This window comes from Lissotriton helveticus, chromosome 2_1 (assembly GCF_964261635.1).
Source record: "Lissotriton helveticus chromosome 2_1, aLisHel1.1, whole genome shotgun sequence".
Lineage (NCBI taxonomy): Eukaryota > Metazoa > Chordata > Amphibia > Caudata > Salamandridae > Lissotriton > Lissotriton helveticus.
Window position 1 is genome coordinate 1,853,055,323 of NC_136059.1, and position 12,669 is coordinate 1,853,067,991.

A 12,669-nucleotide genomic window follows, 5' to 3' on the forward strand; every position below is an offset into this window, starting at 1 on the left:
GAATGTGCTTTTGTTCGTTTTTTTACTTGTAAAAGAAATGCAATGTTAGGGCCTGAAAAGGAGATGTGATTAACGAATTGTTTTGGGGGAAGATTCCTGAAAGCTTACTTCCTGCGAAGCATCTTGTGAGCCAGTTCGAGCGTTCTGCACGTTTGAGCCGCTTGAGAGCTTCTCACTCCCAGCGGCTTAGAACGTGACGTGCGCACGTTATCTCCTGGGTGCGGTCGGCTATTTAAACCGCACCCAGGCTTCCAGAAGTTGCTTTGCCTTCCTGCCAGCTAGGAGAGAGGTCGCGTTTGGAGTTATCAGAGCGATCTTACCTGCAAGAAGAAGTCCAGCTCCAGAGAGCTGTCTTGGGACCGATTTTCTTCACGAAGAACCTTCGGAAACAAAGTGAAAGAACTGAGTTAAGTACAAAAGTATTTTGACAATTCTGGCGCCCTACGCAAGAAAGCTAAATTCGGATTTTGGGACATTCTTTTTTTCATTAGAAGGAAAAACTCTTTTGCAACTAGAGAAAGCTTAAAGGAAAAAGGAGTTTTCGGGACTTTTCAAGAGAAAAGATAGGAACTGATTGCTAGAGATTATTCTGTTGTATTTTTGCGAGAAGTTCATTACAAGAAAGTATTGTAATGGGAATGTTATTTTTTAGTTCTGATTTATAAAACTGTCACTAGTCTCGGGGGTTCCAACCTAAAGGTGTTCGCAAGGGAAGAGCCTTGTTTTTCCATTTTTTGTATTTACTACAGGATTTCTGGGATCACTTGAGTCTTCTTAGAATATTAAAAAGAGCATTTTATGAAAACATTTGCAAGTAAGTTCTGGCGTCAAGGGGGAGAATAAAATAACTCTTGTGAGAAGAAATGTTAAAAGAATCTTTCTTGTTTTATAGATAAATGAAAAGGACATATTTCCCTATAAAATATATGAACATCTGACCTGAACATCTGGAGACTTCCCGACATCACAAGACAAAGAAATACTGGACTAGGACTGAGCAGCTCTGATCGCAGGTAGGAATCATTTAGAGATAATCTGCGCTAATTTTAAGGAGGAGAAAGCACTAGTTTTAAGAAATAAATAGGACTTTAGGTACTGGATAACTAAATCATCCTCACTTGTTGTTTCGCAGGTCGACAGCCAGCCAAAAACCACGCACCAACGTCCAGTACCGGCCCTCCTCCCAAATTTCTAGTTTTAACCTTAGCTGTGAATTAGAATCAGCCAAGTTTATAGTTAGTTTCTTGGGAAGTTGGTCACTTGCGTCTCTGCAAAATCTACTACGTCATCCTCAAGATAAGGTAAGGGACGACGTAGTGAGAACTTGACAATATCCGATAGAGACCTAGTCGACCTCAGTCCTACGTCTAATTTATAGGATATATTAGTCCAATGCCCAGAGCCTATTGGGAATATAGGAACTACACTACAGTATCACATTAGGCGCCAAACACATTGCACACCAATCTCATCAGTCTAACATATTAGACCCTAACCTCCTAAGTATCACTCGCATTAGGGGTATACTCGCAGTAGGAAATAGTCTCACTGGCATAAACACATTACGCACATAATCTCATCCCCAAACACATTTAGAGGTATGAATCACAGTAAAGCATCACCTTTCCTAATATCATGTAAATCACTGACCCCTTGGCCAACTGGACTTTTCAGATGGGGTCAAATACCCAGTGTCCAGAATGTCAGGGCTGCTGCCTATGCAGTGGACTCAAAAGTGCGCCATTGCACTAGGGCAAAGGAGTGCATCACACTGCTCTCTCAAAATGCCCCCAAAGAACTGTGGCCTAAACTTTGCAGCTGGCACTAAGTGCTGCGCAGCTGTGAAGAATTGTGAAAGCCCTGGCACCACTGTGCCTCCTGTTCCAATCAGGGACACTCTATCCATTGTGCCCATTCCTCGTCAACTGCCCGCGCTGGTGTGCAGCATCTGTGGCACTTTCCTAAAAGTGTGGTGGGCCCGGCACCTCTGCGCCCTCTGGACCCCCACGGGGCTGTAAAATATGCCTCCCATCGTTTGGGCGGCCTGCTCTCTGGCGGTACTGCACAGGCACCGACAATGTGCCTCAATCTGCCCCCAAGACTCAGGGGCCCTCTGGGGCTTTCTTATTCTTCAAAGACTCTGCCCCCAAGCGTTGGAGCGGCCCGCTGCCAGATGGGGCCGCTCAGCAACTGTGCCTCCAACTGGCACTAACATGAAGATCTGTAACTTACCAGCTCTCTGGCTCCCTTGTGCTAGAGCCGCGTTGCTGCTCTTCGCCCGGACCCCCTCCTGGTACCCGGGACTGCTCTTTTCCGGCGGCCACCACCGCGGGGCTCTCCCTCGCTCATGGGAGCCCTGCGTCATCACCAGCCCCACTTCTCCTGAGGCGCCTGCGAGGCTCCAGACGACTTCCCTGTCTTGCGGGCCACTGGGCTTCCCTTTGCACACGGAAGCCCCTCACGAGCAGACGCCGCCTCCGTCTCTCCTCTTCTGCTCCCGTCCGTCAGGCCCCGCCCACAACCAGGCAGGCCACGGACTGCGGTGGAGATCTTGTTTCTCAGTGTCAATGAGGAGTAGGCTCCCTCTTCCTAAAACCATATAAAGCGGGGTGGGCACCCGCTAGGGCGGACAACACAAGGTGGGCACCCGCACCCATAAAAGCAAAAAGGCGGGGTGGCCCCCCGCCGTTCTGGACATTACGGGGAATTCCCTCATGCCGGGATTCCCCCATTAAGTCGTGCAGCCCAGCGCTGCTCGTACTCCTTCTTGGGGAAACTAGGAAAATCCGGTGCAGTACTCACAAGGCGCTAGAAACAGGCAAAGGTCCTGCAGCAAGAGGAATCCGTCCTTAGATGAAGGGGCAATGCAGGGCGCAGGGAGGCAAGCTCTCCTGGCAGTCCCCCTGGGCCCCAGCAGAAGCACGCCCGCAGGTTCAGGAACAAATATAGAACAACCTTATGGGGTCACAGCCCCTTCTTTTATAACCCTTTCTCCTTTGTTTCACAGCACAGGGCTTGAGGACACCAGTCAGAACTGGTTTAGAGGGGCTTTGGAGCACTTTGTTTTGGAAGCTCCTCTTCCTCTTTGCCAATTGGGGGCACGCCATCAGACACACCACAGGGGGGTGGAGCCAACATTCACTAGGGAAGCACCAGCTTATTCAGTCAGGGGATTACCCCTCCCATCACTCTTCCTCCAGGTGTCCCATTCAGCTCAGCGCTGACTCACCCTGCCCCTCCTGGAGCCGCCCACACCTCCCAGCTCCTGTCAATCACAAGCCAGACATGCAATTCACACCAGGCAGGTAGATACATAGCCAGGTCAGTAATCTAAAAGAGATTCCTGTTGTCAAATCCCTAGGCCTCTTTGATTTGAATATCCAGCAGAGTAGATGTGCTCTCAGATACCTGAGCCTGCAAGATTTCTCTAACATGGATGATTGCTATGCAGTCTGCGGCATTAACTTGTAAGATCTGTGTAACCTGGGTACAACTTTCCTGTCTGATACACGAGTCTGTAACAGATTTGTAGTCATAGGTATAGCTGCAAAGTAATGAGCCTGTGATGTTTGTGTAACCTAATGTATGTTTTCTGTCTGAGAACTTAACCTGCATTATCGCTGTAACCTGATGGACAGGATTGTTGTTCTAAGCTTGAAAAGCAAGCTATGAAATGCTGGAGCAGTGCAATCTATTAAACAGTAAAGACATCTCAAGTGTAGGCATGTAAAATCACTGCAAACTGGTATATGGCTGATCAAGCTTCTGTGCGGCTTGAAAAATTTGTTTGGCTTCTGAAATTCAAGTATGTATGCCCTTTGCAACCTGGTCACTTGCATCTTTTAATTATTAAGTTGGAGTTTGGATTTCCAACTAACTCTAAATCTAAATCCCTCCACACAGATTTTGGAACTGAAAGAATGGTGACCACTACACTATTCTCAAATGTAAGGAATGTACTACTCTAAGAAAAGTTGCCTCTAATTTTATTTCTTTTTTTTAAGTTTGATTTTCTTGAAATAAGAGAAAAGGGGAAAAAGGAAGGGGGGGAAGGAAAGAAGAAACAGCAAGGAGTATAATAATAATTACAACATAAGGAAAATTACAAAATATAATAAACAAATATTACAATGAGCATGTAAAATATGAGCATATACGGTATAAAGAAGAGAAATAAATGTTCTGCATACAAATAATGAAAGAAAATTGAAATAAAAAGGCAAAGCAAGTTCAAGGTGGTTTGCGGACTTCAACAGAATCAGGAGCTAAGGAGGGGCAAGCAGGAGCATTGGAGGAGAGATAAGATACCAAGGGGAGCCATAAAAGGTCCCGCTTGATAGCTAGTGAGATGGGAGAGACATAGTTTGTATCCAATCGGTGATGGAAACAGACTGCATTCCACCAGGCATGATAAGACACATTGGCAGCTTGTTTCCAATTAGAGGTAATAGTGTGAAAAGCAATAGCAATTAAGAGATCCAGGAGTTGGTAGTTACCAGGGGACGGAGGAAGGTCAGGAGATAAGGAACCCAGAAAAATCAAGATAGGGGAAAAAGGGATTTGAAGATGAAAAATGTTCTGAATTTGGGCCCATACGGAAATCCAGAACTGGGAAACATTCGAATAGCATGTGTTTGAGATCAGCTGAGGGAAAAGGGCACGACCAGCAGGTGGAAGGGGTATCAGGTGAGAAACGTGAGAGGGAGAGAGGAGTAAATAAGGTTCTATTATAAAGAAAATACAAAGTTTGGGTAGTATTAGCAGCTCTAGAGGCCTTATGCAGTTTACACCAGATCTTATCCCAAAGAAGGGTGGACCAATCCTGAGAGAAATCGGATTCCCACGTAACTTCAAGTTTAGATTTTGCCCTATCTACTGAACAACGAAAAGAATTGTAAAGAGAAGAGGCGGAGGGAGAAGATTCCAGCAAGGAGGAGGTGGTCTGACGATCAGCAGGTATATCACATGAGGAAGGTAGGGACTGAAGAAAGGAGATGAGAACAGGTAAAAGCGAATCATATTGAGAGCGAGTGCTGGAAGGCAAGTGAAAAGAGGACTGTAAGACTGAGAAAGATAAAGGAACACCATGAGAAAGTAATTGAGAGATCCAACATAAACCGCGTGAGTGCCAGACCTTCCAATAAATCGTGCGGTTACGAATTTGAAGACGAGAATTGAACCAAATAGGCTGGTCATGAAAAGAGTGAGAGGAAGGGAAAGAGGAAGACAGGAACGGAAGGAAAAGAGTGCGGCAATGTGAGATAATCGGAGTGCGGAGGCGAGCCGGGCAAGAGGTGAAGGATAGAACCTCACGAAAGGTGAAGGGAGAGATGAAAGAAGATTCCATGGACAGCCATACTGGAGGATAAAAGGGGGATCATCGGAGAGCCACCGAGTAGTTTGCTTCATAGAAAAAGCTCGATGGTACTGCCTAAAGTCCGGAAAACGGACACCGGAGTGAGCTTTATCTTGTCGAAGGGTCGCAAGGGCGATTCTGGAGCGTTTACCGCGCCATAGGAATTTCAAAAGCAGAGAATCAGTTTTTTTGAAGTAGGAAATGGGAATACGTATCGGGAGCATGGAAAGGGTGTAGAGGAGGAGGGGAGAAAGCATCATCTTGATAGAATTAAGGTGTCCCCACCAAGACAAAAAGAGAGGGTGCCAACGGGTGATATTAGTGTCCAACTTTTTAGTGAGATAAGTAAAATTAAGCTTAAGAGTGTCCGAGAGAGTAGGAGCGAATAGGACACCCAAGTACTTGATTTTGGATGGTTGCCACGAGAAACCAGATTGGGCGAAATGATGATGAAGGCAGAGAGAATTTAGAGGAAGAACCTCGCATTTGTCAACATTCAATCGGTAGCCCGATACCGCAGAAAATGAGGAGACTTGTTGTAGAAAGGAAGGTAGAGAGGATGCAGGGTCATAGCAATAAAAGAGGATATCATCCGCATATACTGATAATTTAACCTGTTGGGAGCCAAAATAGAATCCGGAAATTGTATCATCCTGACGGATTTTAGTGAGAAAAGGTTCTAGAGCCATAACGAAAAGAAGAGGAGAAAGAGGACAGCCTTGACGTACACCCCTATGCAGAGAGAAATAATCGGAGGTCATACCGTTAACAAAAATGGAAGCTTGAGGGTTAGAATAGAGCAAGGAAATGAGGGAAATAAATTTTGGAGAGATGCCAAACCAGTGAAGAGCTCGAAACATAAAATCCCAACCAATCCTATCAAAAGCTTTTTCTGCGTCTAAGGATATAGCCGCAAAGGGAAGATTCAAACGGGAAGATTTGTTGATAATGTTAAGGAAGACACGCGCATTGTCCGAAGAGAGTCGACCTTTCACAAACCCAGATTGCTCCGGGCCAAGTAGGTCAGGAAGAAGGGGATCCATTCGAAGAGCGAGAATCTTAGCTAATATTTTGTAATCCGTGTTAACGAGAGAAATCGGGCGGTAATTTTTGCAAAGAGAGTGATCTTTATCGTCTTTGGGAATCAGGCAAATCAAAGCTTGCTGAAAAGAACCGCTCGAAGCAGAAGCTGAAATAAAGAATTGGAAGAGAAGGAGGAGTTTAGGAAGAAGAAGAGAAGCAAAGTGGGAATAAAACTCGACAGTAAAGCCGTCAGGTCCGGGGGCTTTACCATGGCGCAGTTTAGAAACCGCAAGAGAAACCTCCGAAAGGGAGATATCAAGATCTAATGAAGCGAGATTGACATGGGAAGTAGGAGGGGAGGGTAATGCTTGGAAGTAAGAATCAAGATCTGAGGGTGAGGGAACGGATTCGGGAGTGTATAAGGCATCATAAAAGGTGACAAATTCAGAGAGAATTTCCTTATCCTTAAAACAAGAGGCACCTGAAGGAGTGCGAATGGAATCAATTTTCGTACGCTCCTTCCTGATTTTCAAATAGTTGGCAAGGAGCTTCCCCATCTTATTTTTACCACCGTAATATCTGGAATTACATTTTAATAACATGTTAGAGGCTGCTTCGGTCGTGAACTTGTTAAAGGAGATCTTCGCTTCGATAAGACGTTTAAGGGAGGAGTCGGAAGAGGAGGAGAAATATTCACGCTCTAAACGTTTAATATCTGCTAGGATTTGAGCCGATTTAGCTTCTCGAAGTTTCTTCCGTTGCGCAACGAAGTTGATAATAAAACCTCTAGAGGCTGCTTTAAAGGAATCCCAAACCATGACGAAAGATGTATCAGGAGTATGGATAAGAAGGAAGAACTCGTTAGCGAAAGTAGAGAATTCGGAACAGAATTTGGGGTCTTGAAGAAGTGTGTTATTAAATCTCCAGCGGCCCGAGGGTGGAAAAAAGGGGAGGAGATCTAAATCCACAAAGACAGGGGCATGATCAGAAAGGAGGATTGAGCCTATTTCAGAACGGATGGCATGTTGAGCTAGGGACTTGCTGAGGAAGATGTGATCAATGCGGGATTGGGACTGGTGCGGGGGGGAGACGAAACTGTATTCCCTAAGATCTGGGTTGCATAATCTCAATATATCCACTAGGGCGTTGTGTTGGGAAGTTTTGACAAATTGAGAATGCATTTTGGAGGGAGTAAATCTGGTCTTAGAGTGTCGGTCCAGGAAGGGGTCCATAATTTGATTGCAATCCCCGCCAAAGAGAATATAGTACCCAGAAAGGGAAACAAGCTTGTCCGAGATAGAGGGCCAGAAAGATTTATCAATTCCTGTAGGGGCATACACATTGAAAAACTTGAGTGGAATGTTATCAATTAAAAGGTTAACAATGACCCAATGACCATTAACATCACATTCATGCGAAATAGAGGTAACATCCAACTTTTTGTGAAGTAAAATCACAACACCAGTCTTTTTATCAACAGTGGGAGAGCAGAAAACATGGCCCACCCAACAACGTTTCAGCTTGAGAGCCTCCTCCTCGGACAAATGAGATTCCTGGAGAAAGGCAACATCTGTATGCAATCTAGCAAAATGCGAAAGAACCCTTTGCCTTTTGATGGGATTGTTTAATCCCTTAACATTCCAAGTTGTAACTCGGAATAAAACAGTATACAAAGATTGATAATAAGAACATGCTTAACAAATGCAATGAACAAGAAAATTTTGTAAAAATTAGAAAAGAGAGAAAAACAAGACTAGTCGAGTGTAAAGAATAATCATATGTGGATTGAAGAGAAAAATGTGAGAAGAAGAAATAAGATAATAGAAAAGTAGAAAAGATAGGAAAGAAGAGTGTAGAAGATAGGGGGAAAAAGGAAGGTGAAGACAAAAAAGCAGAAATAGTAAGAAAAGTCAGAAGGAAAAAGGGAGGACAGAGAACAGAAACAAGAACGATCAAGAAGACAGTACACGTCCAAAACGGACGGCTGAAAAACATACTTACGGAAACGAAAACACCAGAACAGGAATGGGGGTGGCAGAAGCGGGAGACGGCGACAATGACAGCCGGGGTCGACACCAACCCTCCAAGATACGAGACAAAAAATGGGCAGCATACAAGGATTATAGGACATGGTAGGATGGAGAGGGGGAAGACATATCTGAAAAAATGAGAAAGAACAAATTAGGAGAGGTGTGGAAATCTGAAAGGGTCAAGAAATTAAATATGGAACAAATTATGACAATACCAAAGGTTAAATAACATCCATTATGGTAAAGATCAGGTAGGGAAAGCAACCGGGGAAAGAAACATTAGGAGAGAATGCAACACAACTATCAAAGGGAGCGACAAACAGGAGAACAGAAACCATGAGGAAAGGGAAATGCAACACAGCAACAAAACGCCAAATAAGAGAACGTCAAGGCGGCATCATGGAAGGATCAAAGTGAATGAAAATACAATCAACCAGGTCTGGAAGTGTCCATAACATCCGTCACATGTCGTTGAAGAAAGGCGTGCAGAGCTGCAGGATCCTCATAAGTGATTGTCTTGTCCTTGTATGTAACCTTGAAAAGGCACGGGTGCAAAAGACCATATCTGGCGCCAAGAGCTCGGAGTTGAGGTCTCATGTCCAAAAATCTCTTTCTCCGATCTGCAGTAGCCTTGGAGACATCTTGAGAAAGGTATAGACGATGTCCTTCCCACATAATTTGTTTTTTGAGCTTGGCGGCTGAAAGGACCTGCAAGAGGTCAGTGAACTGCATGAACAACATGATGACGCCCCTTGGCTTTGAGGTAGTCTTAGGGCCAAGGCGATGAGCGCGTTGGATATTAATGGAAGACAAGGTCGGAGTATCCAGAATCTTGGCCAAGAAGGACTGGAAGAAGAGAGTGGGGTTGGTTCCCTCTGTGAGTTCCGGAAGTCCGTATAAGCGAAGGTTGTTTCTGCGGTTTCTATTTTCCAAATCCTCAGTCAGACGTTTAAGTTGGAGGATCTCCGATTCCATTGAGGGGATGCGCGAACAGGTGGAATGCAATGAATCTGAGGACAACTCCAAAGAAGAAACTCGGGAGTCCAATGATGTCCATTTCTCCTGCATGGCTTGCATGTTGCTTGTGGTGGCCTCCATAAAGGGTTTGAAAGCACGTAGCTCCTCCAAGATGAGCTCCATAGCAGAGGCAGCAGAAGCAGCAGGAGAGGCACTCCCAGGAGATGGTGGGTCCTTCTTCAGGCGTTTGGATGAGGTTGAAACGGAGGGAGTAGGCAGTTTGCCTCCAGAATGACTCCTAGGAATGGCCCCCTGCTGAGAATCTGATTTAGCCGGCATATTTTCTTCCATATCCTGCGAAGGAGTATCAGAGTCAGAACTAAGAGGCAGCTTTGATATCGTGGCTATCTTTAAATTGCGCAATTTCCCCATGTATATTAGGGGAGCAAATAAAAAGAGTGAACAAGTCAACAGAATAAGAGGACCTCTTATAATGTAGTAAATAGCGTAATGAATACAGCAAATGCAGTTAGAAGAGGAAACTTCACCTCAAATCAACATAGCGACAACGGTTGAGTTGCAAAATAGAATATAATTTGCGACAAGCATGAGGGAAGAAATGATGGTCCAGAAGGATTTAAGCGCAGAAAACACTGGAAGAACATAAGAAGGCATGTCCCACATCCATACAGGAACACAGAGGTGGAGGAGCAAAGAGGGACGCAAAAAGGAGATGCGTCATACACTGCTGAGGCGCTGCTAGGAAATAGAAATATCCTGGGAAGGTCAGGCAATTTCAAAAGCGCAAGAAAAAAGAAAACTTGATGGGGGAGTTGTCGAAGAAACACCCACCGGTCATATTGAAGGTCTGGGGAACAGCAAGTCGTGAGGAAAATCACAAGAGCCTCAAAATGGCGCCCATAACTGTTAAGGCGAGTCGCAGATGGTGGAACATGCAGGGAAAAAGATGAAAGTCACTCTGTAATGCTCACCAGTAAGTAGCAGGGTGAGTAGAGCCCACCAGAGGGCAAAGGGGTAGAGCAGGAGCTTGTAGAGGTCCCTAGATGGTCGCCGCTCGGTATCGCGGCAGCCAGTCAAAATGGCGGCCGCTGGTCACTGAAAACGGGACTTCGTGAGAGAACACCCCCAAAAGTGGCCGAAACCGGGAAACAATGAGGGCGCTAGGCTCTCCTCATGTTCCGGTGCAAGAGCCTAGGAGCATGTCCGCTGTAAATGCGGAGTGTCTGCCAGAAAGCGGTGAGGTGCGGAGGACGGTGACGGAGCCTCCGGGTCACGCCGCCATCTTAGCCGGCGTCCAGACCACGCCCCCTCTAATTTTATTTCTAATTTGCAATGCAAAGGCTGTTTAATTATAGGTACTCATTGAATTTTTAATGACATCAAGAAGCTGCTAAAGGAATAAATGCAACTAGGTGTAGTGACAACACATCACTGAAAGCAATGGTCTGTAGGGCCAAGTGTTAACTAACTTCTGCTGTGCTTACAGTTAAAGCGAGAGCTTTACTGAACATTTAGAGGCTTGTTTGTATAATTAAATGTACAGGAAACATGTTAATGAAGGAGACGAGTCATATCCGTGTTGCCAATTTAATAATACTTCTGAAGCATGAATTCCAAGACTCTTTACAAATGGATTGATACTCCTTTTTGTCATCTTTGTCTGTGCTATTTCTAGTTCTGTGTTCTGTAGAAAGGGCCCCAAAACCTGTGATAGGTGCTTGTTCTAAAAGATCTTCAAGTTGTCCCTGGATTCAATTTAATGTCTATTTCCTTCAGACCACATCTTGGCCATCTGCAAGGTTGGCTTCCATATGTATGTCAGCAACATCATGACTCACCAAGTGATCGATGTGGGCCTGGGAAGAGGCGTGGAAATATATTACCAATTGTTGCATGTCCAGCTAAGGTCAAAAATGTGATTCTGTTTCCAGGAAAAGTGGTTCCCTCAAACCTACTGTTGGACTGGCCAACTGTAGCAGACTAAATGACTCAGGGGTATTTTATCAAGGGGTTTTATCTCCGCTTTTTTGGCTTTATAAGCCAAGAAAGCGGAGATAAAATTATCTCCCTATTACCAAGCTGTCGCTAACACCAGTTAGCGACAGCTAATAGGAGATAGCGACCATCATGGGCCCCACTTTGCATGTCAGTGATATTTATCACTAATGATATGCAAAGTGGGCGTGCCAAGATGTTAGCGACTGGAAACAGTCGCTAACATCGCTATCTCCTATTACCAACTTTTGGAGATATTTGCGCTAAGGGCGAATATCTCCAAAAGCTAACACCTGCCCTGAGCAGTTCTTAGCCATGTTATCCAATGGGAGGTGGATAACATGGCTAAGAGCATTTGCTCGATAATGCATGAATATAGCTGACTTTTCAGCGATATTCATGCATTGCGGGCGTTTTTTATCGCATTTGCGATAAACCTTGCTAATAGCACGGTTTATCTGCGATAAAAATCGCCGATGTGCGGCGATAATTTTTGGGGCATATTACCAACAACTAGCGATAATTTTTGTCTCTAACTTGTTTAGAGACAAAAATTATCGCCGCACATCCGCGATTTTTATCGCAGATGCGATAAAAAACGGCCGCAATGCATGAATATCGCTGAAAAGTCAGCGATATTCATGCATTATCGAGCAAATGCTCTTAGCCATGTTATCCACCTCCCATTGGATAACATGGTGAAGAACTGCTCAGGGCAGGTGTTAGCTTTTGGAGATATTCGCGCTTAGCGCGAATATCTCCAAAAGTTGGTAATAGGAGATAGCGATGTTAGCGACTGTTTCCAGTCGCTAACATCTTGGCACGCCCACTTTGCATGTCATTAGTGATAAATATCACTGACATGCAAAGCGGGGCCCAAGATGGTCGCTATCTCCTATTAGCTGTCACTAACTGGTGTTAGCGACAGCTTGGTAATAGGGAGATAATTTTATCTCCGCTTTCTTGGCTTTTAAAGCCAAAAAAGCGGAGATAAACCCCTTGATAATATACCCCTTTGTCTCTAAACAAGTTAGAGACAAAAATTATCGCTAGTTGTTGATAATATACCCCTCAGTTTGTTAAACCTAAAGCCACCGCCGCTCCTCTGATATACATTGTACTTTACAGGTCACGTCTTCCAATCACCCCCAGCATGCCCAATCTGCACTACTTCTGCTGCTGTTAAACTGAGCACCATTACATCGAGTGATAGTAAAACCTGGAATTTACAGCTTCTAAAAATGGAAAAGAATTGTGGAATGAGGCGCTTCATAAAGAAGTAAATTG